Here is a 25263-nt window from a genome sequence, read left to right on the forward strand (position 1 = left end):
GGAGAAAGAGCTGAGAGTTTTACTTCCAGATCTGCAGACAGCAGGAAGAGAATGCAGCAGTGGGCGTGGCTTGAGCAAATCTGAGACCTCAAAACCCGCCCCCAGTGACACATTTCCTCCAACAAGGCCACACCTACTCCAGCATGGCCACACCTCCCAATAGTGCCACTTCCTATGGGCCTGTGGGGGGGGGGCATTTTTATTCAAACCATCACAGCTAGAAAGGTGGCTCCCTAGAGCGCATGATCAGCCCCGCCCCTAGCAGAAGCAATAAACTCTTGGTTCGGTGAGATGACCGGCTCAGAAAATGAGGTGGAAAGAATTGAAGGTGATAATGGACATTGACCTCTGACCTCTACATGCACCTACCTGCACACGTGATAGACCATCCCTCCTACAGGCACACACACAGGAGCACATATATACCCCCCCCCCCCGAAAATAAAATAAAGCAAAATAATATAAAGAATGTGAATACCTAGGGCTGGGCAGATCGCTCAGCTGGTGAAGTATTTCCTGTGCAAGCACAGTGACCTGAGCTCAATCCTCAAAATCCACTTGAAAGCCAGGCATGGTGAGACATACTTACAGTCCAAGAGGTGGGGGGTGGAGACAGGTGGACCCCTGGGGCTCACTGGCCAGTCAGTCTGTCTGGTGAGTTCCAGGCCATTGAGGGACCCTGTCTAAAAAAATAAAAGTGGAGGGTACCTGAGGAGTGATAGCAGGGGTTGTGTTTTGGCCTACATACACACACACATACACACACACACACACACACACACACACACACACACACACACGCACAGAGATTGGTAGATTCCAGCCAAGCATTGGTGTCCACCCCCGATGCTGTCATTTTCTGGCTTCTTACTTTCTTAATTACTTTTATTTCTAAGCATAACTTCGTTCAGTTAAAACAACAAATGATATATGAATTTTTATGCCTTTGAACAGAAAATGGATGCTCATTTATGGTGGATTTGTTTCCTACAAAGAGCAGGCTTTTTTTTTGGGGGGGGGGGGTAGTGTGTTTAATGAAAATCTGCTTTTCAATAGCAGCCGTTACCTTGAACAAACTGGAGCTGCAGCCTCCCGTGAAGGAATCTCACCTGTCAAGAGACATTAATCTGCTGGTGAGGAGTGGAGGGCAGGCACTGTGGTTAATTATTTAAAGCCACTTTTTTTCCCCCTGAAAACATTTCTCAGACCATGCTGGCTCCATTTGTTGCCTATGGACATTGGCAGTGACATTCTGCGCTTTGGCTGATGTGGTCCTAAAAATACAGGAAAGGAATTTGGGTATGTGATCAAAGTTCAGGGGAATTGTGACTTTTTCCTGCCTGTATGTTTTATCTAAAATAGTTGCTTGGAAAACCCAGATGACGTGTGTGTGTGTGTGTGTGTGTGTGTGTGTGTGTGTGTGTGTGTGTATACATGGATGTACATGGATGTGAGGATGCATGCTCCTTTGGTATGCACTTGCGAAGGCCTGAAGTCCAAGTGAGGTTTCTTCCTCAATTGGTTTCCACCTCATCTTTTTGGGACAGGGTCTCTCACAGGACCTGAAGCTCATGGATTCAGCTAGACTGGGTAGCCAGTGAGTTTCGGGGACTTATCTGCCTTATCAATTATCTGGTGGTAACCAGTACTATGGTTGTAGACCTGTGGTACCATACTTGGTAGTCTTGTTTGGTTGCTGCCAATCCCAACTCAGGTCCTGATGCTTTTGGAACAAAGAATTAAACCAATTCAGCCTTTTCTGTGGCTTCCAGCTGAAAAATTTGAAACACCTCTTTATTTCTAAGGTAAGTTTGTCTAATGAACCTAAACTTGATCCAGGAGATGAACATGACACCCAAAATACCTTTATCAGCCAACATCTGCAAGGTGTGGCCAATGAGATGGTAGGGCGAGCATGGCCAGCATTGTCTTCTTTGGAAGAAGTGATTTACTGCTACACAGGGAAAGGCACTCTGTAAATATTGGCTGCAGAAGAATATGAGTCCTCATACTGGCCCTGGCCACTTAGTAAAGTCATGCACATTTACCTCATTAATTGCTGATAGGTAGAAGGGGCTTGCGAAAACCAACCCTTAAAACATATTGTTGTCAAACTTCCCCAGAGAAAGGGTGGATTTGGACTTCTGGTTCAAAATGAAGCAACTGAAGGAGATGGTCATGTAGCATCCTTAGCCACCCTGTGGGTGAGCTCAGGTATGTGCAAGTTGCTGTAGGCAGAGATGGTCATGTAGCATCCTTAGCCACTTTGTGGGTGAGCTCAGGTATGGGCAAGACTGCTTTTGGCACATAGGTGTTAAGTGAGGGAAGAGGGGCAGCTGTGGTTGCAGGGTAAGAGCTCAGGGAGTTTGCTGCTATAAAGACTGTCTTGTTTGAAGGAGTCAAACCTATACTGCTCGTCTGTCCCCACTCCACAAAAGTCACTGGAGTCTTCAAAATAAAATGCTCACTGATAGGAAAGAAAATATATTCATCAACAAAACTTAATTAGACACGGGGTAGTCTTCCTTGGTTTCTCAGTGAGAAGGCCCAGTATTTTCCACATCTCAGTGAGCGTTTGAGCTACAATGTCTGTGGAGAGTGCTAATGTTGTCTTGATGTCAAAGATTGAGCTAGACAGTCACTCTACCACGGAAGCTTACCCCCAACCCTCCGTTTGTTTTCGATCTTTGAGTAAAGTTGGGCAGGCTGGTCTTGAACTTGAGATCTGTCTACCTCAGTCCCCGGAGTTAGCTTCTTGGAATGGGAAGGCTGGCTGTGCTAACGCGTGCTGCTGCATATGTGTGAGAGCACTCGCTTGGAAAACAGAAGTTCTCAGCAAAATGCTACTCTTCCTGCCCTCTTCTTTCTCTTCAAGCATAGCGTGGGCATGTGTAAGAGCGGCCACTCAAGGTGGAGATGCCAGCTGCACCCAAGCACCAACCTTTGCAAACTTGCCTCTCCCTCCCATCTTCATCCTCAACCCAAATTCTTGAGCCAAAGTACAGTTTTCCAATCCTACCCACCATCCAGCAGCTTTGGGATAAAAATGAAATGGGGTCTATTTGATTTTGAAAAGATTCCATTTAAAGAAAAGGACTTATTCAGCTTTGCCGAAAATGACCAAAATAAAATGTCTCCTACTCGGTTTTTCATGAGGACTGAATTTTTTTTTCCGAAGGAAACCATCCCTCAGAAATGCCATAACACATATAGTCTTCTAAAGGAACAATTGCTAAGGGGACAAATGGAGTCTAAGTCGGCTTCATTCTGCTGGCAACAAAAATAACCATCAGCTGGGTGGTCTGTCTGTGGCTCCCTGAAAAAGAAGAAGAATTTTGTTTTCAGGAGACGTTCTGGAATAATGTGCATCCCTAGCTTTGAGGCTGATGCTCTGTCTCTTTCTTGACTCTGCTTTTCTCAGGACACCAGATCCACAGTCAGCTGTGACCAGAGAGTCACGAGGGTCAGCACAGAGTCCGTGCATGAGTGACCCTTCAGAGCCACGTGGTGGTAGCTAGTTGGAGCTGGATGTGGCTTTCCCCTGAGCTTTCTCTGCACTGGCTGGTTACCTGGGCTACACCTAATTACATCTGGATGGGATGGGGTGAGCAGGGTGAGCAAAGGGAATCTAGATTCCAAGAGTCAGCACGAATCACTAGGCCACCATCCAGCCTCATGGGGAGGGGGACCAAAGCCAGATTTTTGTATTTAAAAAAAAAATGTTTTTGCAGCTGACAGCTGTATGCGAACAGTCAGAGTTCTTTGCAATGAACATCTTAAAATATGGGAATCAAGATTATTGGCTTTGGGTGAAAACCAAGTGATTTGGGACTAAAGGATTCGTTGGTACGAGGGCAAAAGTAGGAGGGTGGATTTGGCTAAAACTTCGAGCATGGAAAGAAATTAAGGATTGTGAAAGGAGGAGCCTTCCTCCCCTTAGGGGGTTATTTATAACCCCTACAGCTTAGCCACGGAGGTGCATTAGGGGATTAGAGGGATGCCTCTTCCACTTCTATGGGGAAGGAGCATGTAGAATATTGTTTCTACAGTCCTCAAGCAGGTCCCCAGCTTTGTGGGTGGGGTAGAGCCTGGAGGGTTTTGCATTAGGCTCCACCTTGTTTTGCTCTTGTTCTGTGGATACACTGTGCAAAGTCAAAAACTTACGGCAAGGCCGAGGGTGGCTCAGCCTGGAAAATGCTTGTTAAACCGAGCACGGGCTCCCGAGTTTGAACCCTTAGGATCCATGTCAGAAGCCATACCTTGCTGCTTACACATGTAATCCCAGAGCTAGAGAACCAGAGACAGGTGGATTCCCATAGCTCATTGGCTAGCCAGCCTACCCAGTCCCTGAGACCCTGGCTCAGCACTCAGGAGGCAGAGGCAGACAGGTCCTTGTGAGCTTGAGGCCAGCCTGGTCTACATAGCGAGTTTCGGGCCAGCTGTGGCTACACGATGAGGCCCTATCTCCAAATCAATAAAGAAAAAGGTGGAGAGGTCTAGAGGAAGCCGCTGCACACGTGTGGGCACGCACACAACATGCACCGCACACAGGCCTGGAAACACACCGTTCTCAAGCAGAGATGATCAACAAGGGGAACTCCCCATCTGCCCCCCCCCCAAATGAAAGCCAAACAAGAGAGTGTGCCCTGCAATCTGGAATGCTTCCAATAGAGCAAGTACTGGCATGTCTGCACAAGCCGTCTTTGAGCTGGTGGAGCAAATCCAGTATCTGAAACGGATGTCACCCATCCTCCAACTCTCGATGGACCAAGAAGGCTTTCTGTCCTTAGAAAAACTCAGAGTCACACTGCTCATTTCAGGAGCTTGCTAGGAAGCTGTGTTAGATATTGGAAAGATGGCTCAGCATTTGCTGTTCCTGTATGAGGAACCCTGAGTTCAAATCCACAGCATCCAAAGAAGCTGGGAATGGGTGTGGAGACAGGAGAATTGCTGGGACTTTCAGGCCACCAGCCTAGCTGCAGATTCAGTGAGAGACCCTATCTCAAGGGAGTGTGGCAGAGAGTGACAGAGCAGCTCACCTGATGCCCTCCTCTTGACCTCTGTGCATGCATCACACACACACACACACACACATGCACTCACAGACACACACACAGAGGTTATTCCTACAGTCTCCATGATACTCATGAAAAGTAGTGCACTCACAGCATTGCACTCCAGCTGTTGGAATTCAGAATACTCAACTCACATTCTCCCAAGGAGTCTGAAAGGGGGAGAGGGAGGGAGGGAGGGAGAGAGAGAGAATGAAAACAAACAAAAGCACTTCATGCATTTTATCAGTTTCCTCTCAGCATTCCTCTGGCTTAAAATCCCCTTTACTCCTCACTGTTCCAGTCGTTGAGCTGTAGAACGTGGTCTGGGTTCAAGAGCTACACTTGGGTTAGTTAGTACTGATGCCGCGGTGCTGGACGACAGACGCTTCCCAGGCCCCTGGGACAGCTGCTTGCTGGTGCGAGCACTTCTGCTTGGAGAGGGAGAGGACAGATGCTGAAGGCCAGGACTTCAGGGTACGTGCCAGTCAGGGCTGAGGAACCTTGCAAGCATGAGGACCCAAGCTCTATCCCCTGAACCCAGGCTTTACAACCTGAGTGTGGTGGTACATGTGCTTGTAGTCCCAGTGCTGGGGAGGTGGAGACAGGAGCATCTCCGGGGCTCACTGGCCAGCCAATCTAGCCTTAACCGATGAGTTCCAAGCCAACGAGAGACTCTGCCTCAAAAAATAGGGTGAAGGCACTTGCGTGACAGTAGAGATTAACCTCCACACACGGATGCACACTCATTCACATACAGAAGGGAAGGAGAAAGAAAAGGGAAAAGAGGAAGTGGGAAGGAAATAAAAGGGAAAGGAGGAAGGGAGGGAGGAAGGAAATAGCTAATTGACATCATAAGAGGATAAAAGCGAAGGTACAAACCCCATCTCATCTTGGCCTGGAGGCAGGTTGACAAGTACGGACTTCATACCCTTTCACAATTAGTCCTAGAGATTTGGCCTCCTCCCTCTTGGTGTGAAGTGACCCATGTCCTCTACGGCTTGCAGGGAATGGTCAGTGCAGCCTCCAGGAATGTTTCAAAGCCAGCTCCAGGATTTCAGACCTGCCCATGGAAAGGCTGCCCCCAGAGCAGCAAAGACTAAGAGGCTCCCTGAAGCCTTTGCCACGGCGTCCGGGTGAGAACAGTACAGCCAGGCATCACTAGGTGGCACAGCTGCCCTGGTGTATTCTTCTTCTAAAGCCACGCTCGTAACTGCCACGGGATGCTTTGATCATGTGCCCGAGAGAATCCTGGTCCAGAAGGTGATGACACGGGCTGAGCTGAGGAAGATTCCATTAGCAGAGAGCATCCTGGGATGGATTCACAGAAGTGAGCTAGTCTTATCTACCACTGTAAGCACCTGCCTGCCAACATCCTTCCTGCCCAGGCCACTGCTGAGTAGATGTTAAGCTTTTAAATTGTAAGCAGTATGTCCCAAGGGGATGGCCCTATTCAATTCCCCCTAGCCCACAACTCCTACCCCCTCCTCCATGTATGTGACAAGTATTTTAAAGTTCCTCCCTTACCCCTTGCCAGTTGTAAGGATAGTTCAACTTTTTATTTCCACAGACGCCATGCTCTTCCCATCCCTTGGGCAATCTTGCCAGTGCCAATTCAGAAGGGCCTTCCTGTGAATGGTGCCGCCTCACTGCCATCTAGGGGCTCTGTTACTTGGCTGAGTAGTTAGTCAGTCAGAGTTCTTGGGAAGAACAGAACTGATACAGTAAATATGCATTTAAAGGGGATTTACTCGATTTACATATACAATAAGGCCTTGGTAGTCAACAGTGACTTCGTTCACACCAGGGAGACTGAACACCCAGTAGCTGCTCAGTCCAAGAGCCAAGTGCCCCCAGTTCCAGTTTGGCCCTGAAGCCTGGAAGGTTCCTGGAGATCCGTTGGTCTTCAGTGCATGTTGAAAATAAAAAAATAATAATAATAAAAGAAAACCAATCCAAAACAAAACAAACCCATGATGTCAGCAAAGAATGGCATCAGCAGTAGTGACAGCAGCAAGATGCCCCTAGGGTAGATGAGTCTATCAGCGCAACATGGAGGCAAGCAGGCAAAAAACACCCCTTCCCCCCCCCCTTTTTTTTTATCTGGGTTGTCACTAGAAGGAGCTGTACACATTGAGGGTGAGTCTTCACACAGCCACCAAAGGAGCCGGTCAAGTTGAACCAGATTTAATCATTACAGTCCAAAAGCGTGAACTGAGTGCCCAAACTGAAAGGATTCGGCTTTGATTGGCATCTATGTGAGATGGTTGTCCCTAACTGCCTGTCACTTCTGGGGACATGCAGAGGTTGAGTCATCTCCCCAAGCAGGATCCACTGATAGTCTTCTGTCCACCATGGTTGTTTTGGTTCTTGTTCATGACTTTACTCAGTGTGTATTTTATTTTGATAACTTAATCACCTCAAGCCTGGATTTCATCACACGTGACCTGGGGTCATAGTGGCAACTAATTCTTCACATGAGACAACTGGGATGGTGCCTGACACTTAAGATCACCATTGAGAAAGTCAACCGTGATGTCCTGCCAGCCGGAAGTGTTGCAGGCGACACCGGCTCTTTGGCTCTAATCCTATATGTGTTTTACTCATCCTGACCCCTGTGTTCTTTCTGCTAAGCCTGTTACTTCCTCTACTGCTTAAAATAGGGATCCCTAAACTTCACTCACAACTCATTTCCAACCAAGAAAAATTGTGGCTGACCCTGGATGCACAGCCATATAAAATAGGTATGCAGATCAAACATTTACTGGTGAGAAACTGTAAAAAACTTTACTTTTTAAAGGTAATTCTTGTCGGGTGGCAGTGGCGGTGCATGCCTTTGGTCTCAGCTCTTGGGAGGCAGAGCCAGGCAGATCTCTGTGAGCTCAAGGCCAGCCTGGTCTACAGAGCAAGATCCAGGACAGGCACCAAAACTACACAGAGAAACCCTGTCTTGAAAAACCAAAAAAAAAAAAAAAAAAAGTAATTCTTGTGGGGCTGGGCATGTAGCGCAGTTGGTAGAATGATTGACTAACATACACAAATCCCTGGATTCCATCCTCAGTACTTAGTAAAAACTAGAGGTGGTGGTGCATGTCTGTGATCCAGCACTCTGGAGGTGGAGGCAGGAGGATCAGACATTTGAGGTTATCCTTGGCTGCATAGCAAATTTGAGGCTAGCCTGGGTTACATGAGACCTGGTCACAAAACCAAACCAAAGGAGAATTATTGTGTATACTTACAATTTTATCATTTATTGAAGAGTGAAGCCTATTTGCATAAATTTGCATAGCAATGAGATGGATGTTCTTGTCTATTTTTACTTAAAGCGTTGAGTCTTGGCTGAGCGTTTGATACTGCAGGACATGGAGAATCTTCAGTATCTATCAGAGTTGTGTATTTTGGTTTTATAATCATCAGCATGTCACTCCTCACATAAATATGTAGCACAAAAGTGAAGGAGAGTATTTCAGAAACTGCTAGAAACTGTGTCTGAATCCCAAACAGTAATTCATTTAGTGACTGTATTTTAATGAAACTCCAGTCAGCAACTCAAGCAGAAGTTTTTTAAAATCAAACATTTTAACACAATATGATCCAAAGACTTACTAATTTAATACTTATATGCTGAGGAATGATGGGGAAATATTGAATCTCTGTTTTTGGTAATAAAACATGGTGTTTCTGTAAGAGCAAAAAGTTTTCCATGTACACTGAAAACACTGCAGTCATGACTTACAGTCGTCTTGAATCTGAGCCCAGGCGTCTCAGGCAGTTTTGCTCTGGATGGTGTAAAGGCAAGCACAGCACAAGGCACAGACATTGTGGGTTCCAAAGAAAGGCTGTAGTGAGGTCATAGTTAACACGGGCTAGCACTGTCAGAGACACAGTGGATTCACAACCTGTTGGGTTTGGGATTTATTTTCCATGGCCCGCAGTGTAAGAAGCCAGGGTTGACAGCACTTGCTGGCACTCCTTGAATTCTTGTCTTGAATTCTTTTTCATACATGTACTTTCAAACTGGCTCGTGAGCGTCCTGAAGACAGGGATCAGATATATGGCCATGCCTTTCTGTTCCATTGCTGTCTTTACCACGTTTTGAGTTGTTACAACAAAATACCCAGGAGAAGTAACTTCAGAAAGGAGGGGCGTTTATCCGCTCACAGTTCTAGGGTACAGTCCATCCTGGTGAGGAAGTTGTAGGAGCAGAAACACGAGCAGTGTGCTAGCTCTCTTTTCCCTCCTTACACAGTCCAGCACCCTCCCCCATGGAATGGTGCCACAGACCCAGGCAGAAAGGTCTTCAGCCTCAGTTAATCCACTCTAGAAACTCCCTCACAGACAAACCCACAGGCTTGTCTCCTAGGGGAGTCTAGATCCTGCCATGTGGATGATACTAAGCATCATGGTCGTCAACACGCCTTAAGAGAATTACTTATTTAGCTGCCAAACATGGTCTACTAACCCAGGGATGACTCTCGAGGCTGGCTTTAGAACTTCGTTAAAAGTATTTCTTACTGATGAGTACTGCTCAGGCTCAAACCCAGGGTCTTGTGCATGCTAAGCACATGATCTGCCACCTTGGGCACTGCAACTCCCTTCTGGAAAAACACACCCCGAGAACAGTGGGTTCCCTAAACTGTATTCCTAGTGCGGCAACTGCCCATTGCTTTCTTTAAAGGACCCACGTCCCTTCTATTTCCTGCTTACATTTGATGCTTTAAACATATGATACACACCCTCACAGGCATGTACATAATTAAAAATAAAAGAAATCTTAAAAAAACATAGGCAGTAGCTGCCTTAGACTGCACAGACAGTGAGTGGTTTTCAAACCCAGCTACGAGAGATGACGGAGATGCACAGGGTTCCTTAATGTGGATTTTGTGGTCCAATCAAGTGAGTGGGCTCAGTCCTGGTTTAGATGTTTTTAACCTCTCAGCACTTGTTACCTTATTAAAAGCTCTGAGAAGTCCAGCTGCTTAGAAAAGCTTTTAACTTTGTTTAACCTACACTCTCCAAACCACTACCAGCATGGAAATTGGTTTTGAAGCATTTTGATTAATGAACCACCTGTAGATCAGTAGTTAGAAATCCTGGATTTGAGGGTGTGCCCTCCCAAAGACCCAACCTGATGTATTTTTTAATGATACTTTTAAAAATTGTTGTCTGAGGACATGGATGTGTATGATGACCGGTTTCTGAAATGTCTTCATCTATGTTACTGAAAGCATTCAGGGCCTTATCAGGACCAGCCTTGTGCTTTGCATGTGAGCAAGGTGTTTGTTGGTAGAGACAGTCACTCCCCAGGCTCAGCTCTGGATGGAGCTTCAACCTGAGTGGGATTTGTTTGGAGTTACAAGGCTTGATCTGTCCGTCTCCTCTGGTGTTGTGGCAGCTTTCCATGACACCTGTTTTTATCATCAGAACATGCCATTGCTTCTCAGGAAAACAAGAAAATAGAGGCAAGGACACTCTCCATGTTTCCTCCAAACTCCCAATCGGTCATATTATGTCTGCCCAGCTTCAGCAGTGTTTAGACCTACGAGGGTACCCCTCAGGGACACTGCTCAGAAAGGCTGTCTCAGCAGCGAGCTTTTAGAAGTGAAGACCCAGGGATGGAGATGGCAAATGGAAGTGAAAGATGGTATGGGAGAGGGTCAAAGGTGATGCTGTCCTCTACCAGTTCTGAGGCCAGACCTGGGTGTCACTGCCCAAGTGTGCTGTGCCGTCGAAGAATGGAGGCCTCCCTGGAATCCCACACCCTCCACTCTTGGCCAGCTCCCATTTAGGACTTCCATTTGGAGCCAGGGAGACAGATCAGGAGTGTTTGTCACGCAAGCATGAAAATCCGAGTTCAATCCCCGGAACCCACACAGCAAAGCCAGGCTCGGTGCCCCCTGTTTGTAATCCCGATGCCACAGAGGCAGAGAGGAGCAGATCCCTGGGGCTTGCTGCCCAGTCAGCCTAACCCATTTGGAGAGTGCCAGGCCAGTGAGACAACCTGCCTCAAAAAACAAAGTGGGTGGTTCTTGAAAAATTACTCCAGAGGTTGACTTTCTGGCTTCTGCATGCATGCACACACACAGACATATCTCGACATACATACATATACCTGTACACATGTAAGAATGCGCGCGCACGCGTGCGCGCGCACACACACAAACACACACACATACATCTCCTGTTGAGAGTCCACTCTCACTAGGATTGGTCAAGGGCACTGGATAGATCCTGAACTGATTGACATCTAAGTCAACTTTAGTCCTGAACTTAAGGAATTTTGAAAATTGTGCATGCTATCAGGTACTCCTGTGAGCTGAATAATCAAACCAGCTTGTCTGTGGGAGCCAGGATGGATGCTCGTAGGTGTCCGGGACAGGTTATAGTGAGGAGACCCATAAACAAGGGTCTTCTTTCTTTGTGGCTCTTTACCAAAGGCAGACAACCTGCTTCACAAGTATGTCGTCCCCAATGCCGCCTCTGTGGCCTTGTGGAGCTACTGTGTCTCTGCATCCCAGCTACTCAGAAACAGGAAACCAGGACACAGTGTTCAGCTCCCATTTCCTGGGCTAAAGTGGCCACTGGGGTAAGTGAAATTGGATAAGCAAGGGACTAGCTGTCGCAGGCTTCTGGCTGGGAACATACCAAGGGAGAGAATTTAGCCAGCAAGATGGCTTAATCTCACCTTATTGTCAGTGTTTCTGAGTTTTCAATGGTACTACACGTGAGAAGATGAATGTGCTTCAATCTTGAGCATGCAGACTAGCCTCTTTTAGGTGTGTGTGTGTTTCCCAAAGCCCTATTTAAATGCTGACTAAACAAACAAACAAACAGAAAAACCTTGGCAATCTGCTGCCTTTGGGGTAGTTTTGAAGTTGCTTATTCCATTACTGTGGGAACAAGAATTCTGATTGGGCTGGTTCCACCCTAGAAAAGGAAACAGAGACCTCAGATTTTTTTTCCATTGGTAGATTTATTTATTTTGGCGTATTCTCCATTCCCTCATTCTGATGTATTTCTCCAGAACAAGGTGAGAGACGCTCCCAGGTGGTGTTCCATTTGCCCTGTTGAGGAGGTAGAGAACACACAGAAGCTGATGTTGCCAGGCCCCCCTAGAGGCACCTCTCTGGTCTTGATGCATTTTCTTCCTTTGTATTTGTAGAGACTCAAGCTTATTGTTTTTCCTTGTCAGGGAAAAACATGTGAGTAGAGAAAGAACAGAGTAGTCTTCCTTTGACATGTTTCCAAAGTCAGAAGACAGGCTGAGGACGCACAAGCATGAGGTCCTGGGTTCAAACCCCCAGACCCAATGTAAAAAGCCAGGTGCATTGGTGTGTCTATGGAATCCACATGCTAGGAAGCAGATGCAGAAGGGTCCCTGAGATTGTCAGGCAGTCTATCCAGTTGGTGAGATCCAGATCAGTGAGAGATCAAAATAGGTGGAGAACGATGGAGGAAGACACTGGAATTGACTCCTGGTCTCCACACATACCTGTATGGATACATGTACCCCTTCTCTCACACACAAAGCACAAGAGGCAAATAAAAATGTCAAGGTACAAATATGTCCCCTGGTAATTCTGTGTTGTCATATAGTACTTTGTTGGAAATGCCTCTGAATTCCTTTGAGAGCACTTGTTTTTAATCTAAGCAGTCTCCAGGCCAGCAGAACCTGACCTGGAGTTGACAGGAGGAGAGGCTGTCCTTTGCCCTCTGTGGAGGGCTTGTTAGAATCCATATGACCATCTTGTTGGCTCCTTTTCCTTGGGTCCTGTGGTTTGCTTGATTTTCTGTAACAGTATTGAGCAGCACCTGGAGAGGTCCCTGAGTGCCCCCTATCTCCATGACTACCCTGAAGAAACCCTCTGCAGCTCACACAGACAGAATTCTCCAACATGGCAGCAGGGCCGGTGCCTGGAGTAGACAGTTCTTCAGACTAGTTCCACCTTCCATTTCTCGAGGGGCTCATTAGCTTAACTAAAACCCAATAGCCTTTACCCTCAGCCCCTGGGAAGGTCAACCCCTAGGTCACTGGTCACAGTTAATGGAGTGCTGACTTTTTTTTGCTAGAATGGGAAGAATAAGGAAGTTGATCTGTCCATACAGTGACTCTTTTCCTTCTTCCTGTTAATTAAAACAGAAATGAATCCAAGATAGACCTTTCCCAGGCTCCTCCCTTTTTTCCATACACATCCAGCTTTGGGACCAGGCTTCTCTCTCAAGTTCCATCTCCTCTGGCTCCCTGACTCCTCTGGTTCTGCTGTTCCTGTCCCCACCCTCCTTCCACCTCTCCCTTGCTATGAGGTTGGCTGGTGGAGGCTGAGATGTGGGAGTCCATTTCCAGGAGACAGAGACAGTTTGCAGGGCCATTCTCAGCTCCACATGATCCTTTCCCCCAAAGTCTTTGCTTACAATTTAAAATCAGAACAATGGCCAGACAGAAGGATTGACATGGAGTGTTGATGCAGACCAACCCCTGTCGGATCTTTGATGTGTCAGACCGGCAATATGCCTGCGGCTCAGCCTTCCCTTCAGCCTTGGCCTGGCCTGGCCTTCATCTCCACTGTCTGCCCTGCTCTGACATCTTCTCCTGTGTACTCCCTGCCTTGGATGCTTTGGGTACTGAGGATCCCAGGAGAAGCCACTGGTCCATCGCATCCTCCTCCTCCACTTCTATTCTGGCCTCAGCCTGTTTTTGCTTCTGTAACCTTGAGAGACCTCATCCCCTCCAACTTCATAAATATCACTTGTAGATCACCTAGCCATGTACTTATAGCTTGATAGTTATGACCAGTGCATGTGGGGAGGGACCTAGGATTCCAGATTCTGAATTCTAATCTGTTCTCATACATTCAAGGACCACATTCTCTCAAGGACCACGTTCTCTCAAGGACTGAGTCTATGGGCTGCTAAATTGAAAGGTGATTAAGCTGGCAGGAACATCCACATTAATGACCACAAAATGAAACAAAACAAACAACAGAACAGAACAGGGTGGAGCTGTTTCCCAAGGGTCTTGTGTACAGCATCTTCCTAGATGCACCTCATTTACTCATTAGACAACCATTTCTCAGGTGCCTCCTATACACCAAGTGATGGTTCCTTGGGCAGTGTTTCTTGAACTTGACTATGGGAGCACTGGAGGGCTGTTCAAATGCAGCTGCTGTTGCGGTAGGTCTGGGTGGGCCTGAAAGGCTGCATTCCCACTCAGTTCCCCTCCAAACAGCAGTGCTTCCACAGAGCATATCAGAGTTGGGGAGAGTCCCCAGTGCTACCCAGGGGGAAGCATGGTGTGGGTCACTCGTCACAGGCACATCCATGGTTTTAAATATTTGTAAGGCCATGTTTAAAGGAAGAACAGCTGGAGGAATGGCTCAGTGATAAATTGTTTGCCATGCGAGTTGTGAAGATCAGAGTTCTAGTCCCCACAAACCACATTTTAAAAAAAAAAATCCAGGCAGGCTTGGAATCCCATCTGTAATCCCAGTGCTCTGGAGGCGCAGATAGGGAATCCCCAGGGCAGGCTGGCTATCTTGACCAAACTGGCAAGCTATAGTTTCAGCCAGACATTGCCCCAGTAGATAAGGTAGAGAGTGATCGAGGAAGAAGGCTAACATTAACCTTGGGCCTCTGCACATGCGTAAAATATATGTTGTGTATGGACATTCATACACCTGGGCTCCCACATAGGCAAACACACACACACACACACACACACACACACACACACACACACACACAATTAAATTTAAAAATGAAAAGAAATTGGTGGAATGCATTTTGAAGATTTGTTGTTTTGGACTAGTGTGTCCAAAACACTGCTTTAACATCCCATTCTGAACAAAGACCTTCAGATATTTGTAGCCTGGTATCCCTTGGCATGTACCTCCCTTTTGCTTTGGATGTGGACACATCCCAGATTCTCAGTGGCGTCACACGGCCATGTGCTCATGTTGTCCAACTTACTGACTCCTTGCCTGAGGGGCAGAAGGACCTCAAGGGCCTTGAAACTCCAGCTCAAGGCCACATGGTCTCCTTGCTTGAGGAGCATCTTCAAACACAAAAATGTGAGGTCAGATGATTTCCCACACCCTTCTGAACACTGAAATGAAATTCCCAGCTCTAAACCAGCAGCTTGGGTGTACGTCACACTGTTTTCCTCCATCACATCCTGACATTAAATTGCTTGAAAACTCACTGGTTTGTTAGGGAGGTGTCTTAGAGAGAACCCTGCCCAAATTTGTGGTTCCCTTTCATGGGTCTTTCTGATATCAAACCCTTTGAGCACGACCTAGTTCTTGGTGTCATGTCCTGGCTTGTGTGTGGCAGTGTACTCTCAACAGCTCTTGTTTGCTTGATGGACTCATAGAGGAGAGGAGGGAAGAGCCATTAGAGAAAGGGGACCTGGTTATATAACACAGGGTGGGGATGCTTAAAATCTCCTGCATTCTTCCTCATTTCTCCACTATTGGTCCTTCTAGACACGGTTTAGAAGGTTCTCTATCTGTATGGATGGGGCATTGGAAGCCATCACACAAAACAGCCCTGGGAAGTTGAAGACACATAAATGTGCGCCATGACACATTTCCATGACTATCTGGAATTGGTCGTGACGCTGGGCCTGGGGTCTAAGTGTTGAGTTGCTCTGTTAGAACCGATGCATTCTGTATATCTGAGGAGCTGTTGCGGGGATGGCAGTTAATGCTTCTTTGCTACCTCTTTGTGTGCTTAGAGTTGACCTCAAGTTTCATTTTCACTAAGTTATTGGTGGAAGGGACAACGTTTTCTCCAGGAGGATCAGGACTGAGCTGGAGTCCTCTTCTATGAGGTGAGGAAGGAGGTGTGTATCACATCAGCCTCCTCTACACTATACCCTGTCAGAGGGGGTTGGTTTGTACCCTGAGTGTCCAGGACCATGGATGAATGTTGTCTCTGGGGTCACATTGCCTAGGTTGAACTTTGGGCAGATGTTTTGCTTTCTGTGAGCCTCAGTTTCTCTGTCCTTCTGGCTCCATGGTGATAGTTATACTAACTGCCCAGGTAGTGAGAAAAATTAAATTACATAATCAATGTAGAGAATGTGAGTCCTTGAAGAGGTTGATTTTGCTGAACCATCAACAGCACCATCATTGTCTCAGCATCCTTCCCACCATCTTCACCATCAACAAGGACATCACTGTCACCATCAGTCATTACCATCTTCACCACCACCACCATCACCACCACCATCACCACCATCACCACCATCACCACCATCATCCACCACCACCACCTCCACCACCACCTCCACCACCACCACCATCATCCACCACCACTTCCATCATCCTTGCCACCCCATCAGCTGGTCTCCCAAGCTGGTCTTCCCAGGTTTTTATTATTAATGATGGTTGTGAACTTAAAAAAAAAAAGCTAGAAATCATCCAGGAGACAAATATATGGACATGTCTCTGAGGGTATTTCTAGATTGTGTTAATTAGGCTAGGAAGACTGATGCTAAATGGGAGTAGCACCATTCTGTGGGCTGGGATCCTACACTCGGCAAGATGAGCCCCAGAATTCATTTCCCTCTGCTCCTGACTATGGATGCAGCTGCGACACACCCCGGATACTATGCCTCTCTCACTGCGATGGGCTATACCGCCGAATGGTGAGCCGGAATCAACTCTTCCTTCCTTAGGTTGATTCTATCTGTTATCTGATTACAGCGATGAAAAAAAGTGATGAATACAAAAGCTCTAGGTCCCTGGCCCTGCTCAGTTCCCCGCTCTCACTACCCGGATGCCCTCTGTCCTGAACTAGTGAACAGGAGACGGGATCTCTTTGTTCCTTTTTTTTTTTTTCATCTCCCAAATAGCAGCCTTTCTGGAAAAAGCTTGCGAGGACAGTTTGGACTCCTTCAGGCACGCACAAATGAAGTACATGAAGAGCGTGGCTAGCAGTTCCCAGAGGAGCAGGCTAAGGTAGAGGGATGGCAAGCCGGGGGAGGAAGACTCGCGAGAGGAACTGCCAGTCCAGCGCCATCCGCTATTGAGTTATCACGCAGCTGCTCAGCCAGCTAAGTACAAATTAATCTCTCGTGGCTGACCAATTATGCATAGTCTTCAGGGAGAAAACAAGTTAGAGAAGATGTGTTAGGTAAAGCAAGGGCCCTTGAGGTGGGAGGAGGGGCGGGCTCACTCTGCGTGAGGACTTATTTACACAACTGTAGGCCAGCTAATCTTACCAGCATGCATGGGGCAGGAACCACATTTAATGGTGTGTGTGTGTGTGTGTGTGTGTGTGTGTGTGTGTGTGTGTGTGTGTGTGATTAAGATGGAGTGTAAGAACACTCTTGATTTCCTGGAGCAGATCTGAGTTATTACTATTACCCTTGGGTAATCGCTAAGAGTCCCCTCATGACTCCCAGGTGAGTGGAAGTTTAGAAAGTGAATTACATGATCACTTTAATGATGCCCTTGCGGTAGGCCTGTATCTATAACAAAAAAAACCCCGACTTGTTGTGCCAGAAAAGGTCCCAGATCTGTTATGGAGGATGGCTGAGTGTGAGGTTAAGGGGCCAGATAGAAAGCTGAACTTGAGGTCCTGGCCTCAGCTCTGTCACACTGGACTCCTTGAGTGAGGTTCTAAGCCACTCTGCTCTGTATTCTCAAGACAGAGACAGAGGCACCCACCTCTAGCTGGAATGCAGGTTAATAATTAACACCAGTGTCACACTTGCTGGCGTCAAGCCCTTAGTCAGAGTTGGTGGGGGTGTCGTCGCTCAGCTGTTGGGATGTAGGCATGGACTGCTCGGAGCCCCACTTCACACATCTGTAAAGCCAGCATGCGGGTTTGTGTTTGCTGGGAATGTAGGACGCTGCAAAGAGGGTCCTGTGTGTCATGGTGAGGTGGCCAGGCATCTGCTTTTCCACAGATGCTCCGCCCACATTCATTTCTCCCTCTCCCTCCCTGCCCCCCCCCCCCTCGCTCAAGCCTTCCTCTAAGAGATAGAAAGCATCCATCGCCAGTTGCCCCTTAGCTCATCTCTCCTCTGTTGTCCTTGCCTCCTGGAAAGGTTAAAGTTGTCTTCTTTGACCCTCCCTCCTGTGAGGTCACCACGCTTTCCATGGACGCTCCATCACCGAGTCATCTGTGGAACGGCAGCAATGCTGGTTGTGACAACAATGGAAATTCCAAATTGTCTCAATTTATTTGTAAATGCAAGTTTGTGTGTGTAGGCATATGACTTATGTGCAAGCATACATGTATGTGTGAGTGCATGTGGCCCTGTGTTCACATGAATGTGGAGAAGGCAAGCTTAAGTATGCGAGAAGATAACCTTGGCTTCCTTAGGTGCTATCCACCTTGATTTTTGAGCTGGGGACTCACGGATTGGGCTAGACTGGCTAGCCAGGGAGCCCCAGGGGCCTGCCTGTCTCTGCCCCCAACCCCTTCTGGGGATTGAAGGAATGTGGTACTCTACCTTGGTTTTCAGATGGGGAACAAACTATGGTCCTCACAACTGTGCAGCAGATATTTGACTTTGCCCACGTCTCAGTTTTGCAGGCATCTATGGTTCTGTTGCTGGATGTTTTTTATGAGGCTTGTTGCTCTCCCTCCCCATCAAGGTCTCCTCCCACCCTCCACTCACCCATTGTCCTCTAGGAGGTACTTTAGCTCCTGGTGACATTTCCACGTAAGTCACAGCAATGGAATGAACTGAGGACAGTGATGACAGCCGATACTGCAGAGCAGTCTCTTCCTGCTTCTGAGTTTTATGGAGTAAACAGTACCTAGCTGTGAGGTTCACATCAATAGGAAGCTTTGTATGAATGAGTGTTTGTAGATTCCCACGTACACAGAGGCTCTACATTCATTCATTTAGACTATGTCCACACTGGGAGATCTTGCTTGTTCGGCGTCTAGACCTCATCTATTCTACACATACTCACTGAGGGCTTAGTCTGTGCCAGGCACAGTCCCATGTTCTTGGGACATCCTAGTGAATACACACCTATGTCTATTCTCATCAAGTGTGTGACTTAGTTACACAGCATACTTGTCACCACTTATCCTCCGAGGCCTATCAGATGCCCTGCATCGTGCACATAAGAGACAGCAATTGAGCTGAGAAGGGAAGATGAGGCAAGACCAGTAGATAGAAACAGAAGGCTTGAGCACTTTGCATGAAGGCAAAAAGAATCACCGAGCCATGGTCACAGGCCTGAAGACTGCTAAGCTATTAATCCGGCTATTTTATCAGGAAAGAATGGATACCCCGAGAACTGTCTTTGAGCAATGGACAGAGCACTAATATAGTAGAAGGAATAAGCCCATAAGTCTGCTCAGACCTGGGTGTGGTAGAGCACACCTATAATGCCAGCTCCTCAAAGAGGCTGAGGCAGGAGGCTCATGGGTTCATGGCCACAGTGAGCAGCTTAGGGAGACTGCCTCAAAATTCAAGAGGGTTGGGCCAAAGTTCAACAGTGGGCACTTGTGGAGTGTGTACCATGCCTTGAGTGTTCCAACCCCAGCAATGCAAACACACACACACACACACACACACAGAGAGACAGAGACAGAGACAGAGACAGAGACACAGAGAGACAGAGAGAAAGAGAGAGACAGAGAAAGAGAGACAGACAGACAGACAGATACAACCCCCCCTGGAAATGCAGAGTGACCTGAGATCCCTAGAGTGGAGCCTGTGTTTACAGCCGACCCTCCACTGACTCCAGAACACCACATGACTTCCTCCAGAACTCCAAAGTGACTGATCTTCTGGCTGAGGTTGACGAGAGCTTCAAATGTGTTTTTTGCAGAAGCAGATCTTTTGTCCCCCCTCAAGTTTCACCTCCACCCACCATGCATTTTTGGGGAAATCAATCTCTGTGTTTTCGACAATCCTACCCTCAGCTCATCAAAAATGCCACTGCATACCAGGAATCTGATAGCAGGGTAGAACTGGAAAGTCGTGTTTGCTCCTTCAGAGTCAGGGGCGTTTGGTGGCGTTCAGCAAGAGGCTTGAGCTGGCCTCGGAGCCCACATTCCCACGTGTCTGCGAGATTTCCACAGGCCCTGGGAGCCCCATGCAGGACTAGACCCCACCCTTCATGTACCACTACTCTTTTGTCTCAAAAACTAAGCAAAGTGTCCTTGAATGACAGCAGCTGGGCCTCCTGTGCCGGCACTGGACAAGGAGGAAGCTAGAGTTTTAGTTTGGGGTTTTCTACCAATTTGCTGTTTAGCTTTGGGTGGATATTTTAACATCTCTGTTGCCCCTTATTTCCTTAGTCCTAGTTAATTGTGGACAGGAAACATGAACCTCTGCACTCAAAGTACATCCTTTTCTTCTGCATCATTAGTAATCACTGAAGTCACCGTCCAGAATGTTCCACTCCCAGTCTGTTTGGGTTGGCTTATCTGGTTATTGTCTTTGCAAACACAGTGTGTTGCCCTGTCACTGGCATCTTGCCAGGAACAGAGCCAATTTGATCATGTTGCTTCTGGCTGTCAGAACATTTTCATCTGACCACGATGTAGAAGAAGTGTGTGGAGAGGGTGGCTGAGTGACATCATGACTGATGGGCTGATAACAGCGGCTGACATTGATTGATTGAGTGTGAAGTTATCTGCTCTCATTACTCCTGAAATTGAATTCAGATTGGTTCTATTGGAGGGTTTCCATGGAGACCACAACCTGCTGGAGCAGGTGTCTGTGGGTGTGGTGGTTTATTATGATCAATACCTGTTTCCTGTGCTGGCCTGCAGAAATTATTAGAGATTGAATCAGGCAGAAGGAAGTGCAGAAACGCTCGCACGTGCACACACACACACCACCACCACCACCACCACCACCACCACCACCACCACCACACATATACAAAAAACAAACAAAAGTAATAAGAAACTTGTATGCACGTGTGTGCATATGTGTATGTATCTCCTTTGTGTGTGTCTGTGTGTACACATGTGTGGACATGCATGTGTGTAGAGGTCAGAGGTCAACCGTGAGTGCTGTTCCTCAGGAACTGTCCACTTTGGTTTTGGGGACAGTGTCTTTGCTGTCCTGAGGTTCCCTCACGCAGCTAGGCTGGCCAGCTGTCGGGCTCCAGGGATTCACCTATCGCTACCTCCCCAGTGCCAAGGGGGCTAACGTGTCTATCGCCACCTCTCCCTTCTTATGAGGTGTTCTAGTTTCTTTTTGCTGCCGCAATAAAACACTCTGACCAAAAGCCACTTGGGGAGGAAGGGGTTTATTTAGATTATACTTCGAGGTCATAGTCTACCATTGAGGGAAGTCAAGGCAGAAACCTGAAGCAGAAACCATGGAGGAACATTGCTTGCTGGCTCCTTTTCATAGGCTCATGCTTACCTCACTTTCTTACCCAGCCCAGAACCACCTGCTCCTGGAATGGTGCTACCCATCGTGGGCATGGACCTCCAGCATTAATTAATAGTCAAGACAATCCCCCACAGACTTGCCTATGGGCCAATCTGATTTGGCAATCCCTAAATGGAGACTCTCTTCTCGAGTGATGGAGACTGTGTCAAATTGACAGATAAAGGTAACTGGGACATGTGGGTTCTGGGACTCAGACTCAGGTCCTTATGCTTGCCTGGCAAGCACGTTGCCAACTAAGCCATCTCCACTGCCCAAGGAAACCTTTTGATGCTGCTGTATTGCTTCTTGAAATAAATGCAAGTCTTCTGTGCACTTCGACCCACCGGGAGTTTGCCGTTCCTACCTTGCTGCTCACTTGGGTGGGGTGCTTCTAAAAAGTAGTCCAGCTTCCCTTCTCTTCTCTGCGGAGGATGGAGATCACAGACACATGTGTGTCCTTGTTTTTCAAAACATGATGCATTACTGCTACAATAAATACTAATCGCACCTTAAGCACATGTCTGTTCACATGTCAGGGGTGGTCCCACAGGCGTCTCTGGGTTGTTTCTGTGAATGAAAAAGCCATTAGCCATTTCACAGGCTGGCTGTATTGATCTCTAGCAATGCTTGCTCGGTCCGCTGTGCAGAGCTTTCCTAACTGTCTCCACCAGAGGCGGCGACTCCTGCCTCCCCCTCCCGTGGTATCCGTCCATCTTCTATCACTGTGTTCATCCCCTGCGATTTCAACGTTTGCCTCCTCCTCCTCCTCCTCCCTCCAGATGATGGCCTCCTTCTGGACAGGGTCTCATCTTCTGGTTTCTCTTTGCATCGCTCTCAGCATCTCTTGGACCTCCTGATACACCACAGGGGCTCAATAAATGCTTGTTGCATCCAATGAGTTGGATCTGTACCGCAGGATCATCTCTCCCAAACTGGTGTTTAATTGGATCCCTACAAGGGGAGGTGGTGGGTCTTGCGCCTGGTGGTTCATTTGCTTGGCCTCTTCTTCTGAAGCTAGGTCTGCACCCGAGAGGGTTGTTAGGAAGTATTATGCTACAGGAAGCTCATATTGTATAGGGTATCCATACAGCCTCTAGAGCAGTGCTGACCAGCTCATAGAACAATGAGAGGATACCTAATAAGGATTCCAGGTGATGCTTGTGCTTCCCTGTTCCCTCACCTGAATCGACTTCTGCTTGCCTCCCCCCTCCTAAACTGGGTTCACTCATTGAAAGTACTTTTGGATAGATCCATGCTTAATAGCGGCTTATAAATATTTTGGGAGCCACTTACCTCATACCTGGCACTACACCAGGTACATGTGTTCTAATTCTTACCCATTGCCACCACAGTCTGATGTAGAAAATAAGGAAAATGGTGCACAGAGCAGTTAAGTCATTTCCCTAGGTTGCACAGCTAGGATGTGGTTGGGCTGGAATTTGAACCGTGGTAGCCTGGTTTCCCAACCTGTAGCTAAATCATCTATCACATTGCCTCCTGACAAAAATAGGGTTTCATGAAGGTGCATGTGTGTGTGCATGGTGTGTGTGTGTATGTGTGTATGTGTGTGTGTGTGTGTGTGTGTGTGTGACTGTGTGTGTGTGACTGTTTTTGCATGTGTGTTTGAGGAGATTGAACTCTAGGTTTTAAACGTGCTAGATAAGTACTCGACCACTGAGCTATATATAACCCCAGGCCACAGAAGTATTTTCTCCAGGTTTAATTCCTGAACCACCTCCATCTAGAAATTGTGATGAATACACAAATACCCTGAGACCTCCTACTGACAAGAATGTCTTTACATTTTATTTTTGTATGTGTGTGTGCTTTTGTCTCTGTGAATATATGTGCACATGTCTGTGCAGATGCCCGTGAAGGCCAGAGGAGGGCATCAGATCTCTTAGAGCTGGAGTTACAGGCATTTGTGAGCTGCCCAGTGTGGATGCTGCTGAGCCATCTCAAGCCCCAAGGATTTTGGATTTTTTTATTTTGGTTTTTTTTTTTTTGGTTGCTTTTTTAGTTTTAGTTGTTCTGTTCCTTTGTTTTGAGAGTAGTGTGGGTATAGGATTTCAGTCTACAACATCCACAACTTCTTATCTCTCTGCTCTGGGGAAGCCAACTCCTTAAGTCTTCTATGTTCAAGTCAAGGCCTCGGGTCTTTTGTTCCTTCTCTGCGCTACCTAAATTTAGAAAGTACCAGAAACGGGAACACAAACACTTTTTTCAAAAGAATTTTCGGGCCTTTTTGGTAGAGTGAAAGCTCGATGGCAGAGTCCAAAGAAGCCTCCAGAGGAACTCATTAAAAGTCACAGGCTTGTTCTCACGGAGGGCCCTGCTGACAGCAGCGTCAGTAGCCCCATCAGTGAAAGGCAGGGTGTTCAGCGGCTGCCAGGACTCACGTCCATGTTCACTGGGATTGCCCATGAACTTTGCACACTTGCCCTTGAGCTTTCTGGAATGCAAAGCCTGCCTTCCATTTTCCTCCCTGAAGTAAATATAAGCCTGAGAGATGAGAAGCCGTGTGAGAGCCAGGAGTCGCTGGCCCTTCTTCTTCCCTTGTCTGCGTACCTCTGCAGCCCCTTCGCGGCTAGCTCTTCCTCCTTTTCTCTCGGACAGCATTCTAGATCCTCCTGAAACCTTCCTGCAGGAATTTTCTCTGGCTGGTGCATTGCAGCCTCCACAGAGAGGCCCCCTGCCTGAGCCTTCTAAGAGGCTCATACCTCCGAGGTTAACTTGGACTTTGGACTCACCTTGTCCTGTGTTTTCAGTTATCGTTCTTTAACTTGTTTTCTGGATTGCTCTGAAGGGCGGCAGCTGTCTCTTCGACACTAGCGGTTCTCCGGGGCCAGGACCACCATCAACCTTGGCGTGTGTTTTCATCGTCTGCTTGTCGTGTGGGGCTTGCGCTTCCTCCTGCATTGCTAATAGAATAAACGGATGCTCCTTGTGAACGCGTCCTTCCCCTGTCCTTCATCTGAGCTCTTACTCTTCCTCCCAGGTCTCGTAGAAATGTACCTGTTCTTGAATGTTCTCCCATTCCCCGTGGGAATAGCCACCATCCTGGTAATTATGTCATCTGTGGGGCTGAGGATTAGTACATAGCATGGAGAGGATGGGTGCAGGAACACGTGTGGTTATATGTCCGGATGTTCACGTGTGAAGGCCAGAGGACCTCGGAAGATGAGTGGAATGCCTCCGTTTTATTGTCGAGGCCCATCATAGTTGTAGCCTCCCCAAGGTGGGTTAGTCCAGCCTCCCGTGACCTCCCTGTAGCCTAGGAATGTTTCTTATGACCTCAGCAGTGTGGGTCAGGCATGGTTCTTAGGGACTCTTAAATGACGCAGCACAGAAAATCACACACTGCTCTTTGCCCAGAGAAGTCTCTGTCACCACTTGCTCCGGTCCCTTACGCTCTTTCCATTCAGAACTCCCCTCATGGGTGATTAAGTGAAAATTCTTCCTTTTTCTTTCTTTCTTTTTTTTCCCCCAATTTTAATTTATTCTGCTAAAAAGAAGAAAGGGAGAAAAAAAATCTAGGCATTGTCAAAATATTTGCTTAATCTTGCAGATTTGGAAAGTTGTGTAGCCTCTCGCTCTGACAGGCCAGAACAATGGTCATTAAGTGGGAAGCAGAGAGAGAAAAAGTACGCAATAAAAGCCGTCTATTATGGGCTGTGAGGGGGAAACATTCGTTGTTAACAGAACACAGTAAGAGTTATGGAATAAATCAGAACAAAACCATTCCCAATTACTGTACAAAGATAATTAAAGTCTACCACGCTCATTAAGGTCTGTTTATATCTCTTTCTGTTTGTGTACAAACACATGCACGTACTTAAATATTTTCTA

General features: G+C 47.3%; 1 protein-coding gene and 1 long non-coding RNA gene across 2 annotated transcripts in view; both read left to right on the forward strand.

The window, feature by feature from the left end:
• Window positions 1-25263, forward strand: part of Rora (RAR related orphan receptor A) — a 735488-nt gene that overhangs the window by 167927 nt on the left and 542298 nt on the right. The window lies entirely within an intron of this gene.
• On the forward strand, window positions 1019-24933 carry LOC143274269 (uncharacterized). Its single transcript, XR_013052801.1, has 2 exons — window positions 1019-2214; window positions 2283-24933. It is a non-coding gene; the product is annotated as an uncharacterized LOC143274269 (long non-coding RNA).

This window comes from Peromyscus maniculatus, chromosome 7, assembly GCF_049852395.1.
Source record: "Peromyscus maniculatus bairdii isolate BWxNUB_F1_BW_parent chromosome 7, HU_Pman_BW_mat_3.1, whole genome shotgun sequence".
NCBI lineage: Eukaryota > Metazoa > Chordata > Mammalia > Rodentia > Cricetidae > Peromyscus > Peromyscus maniculatus.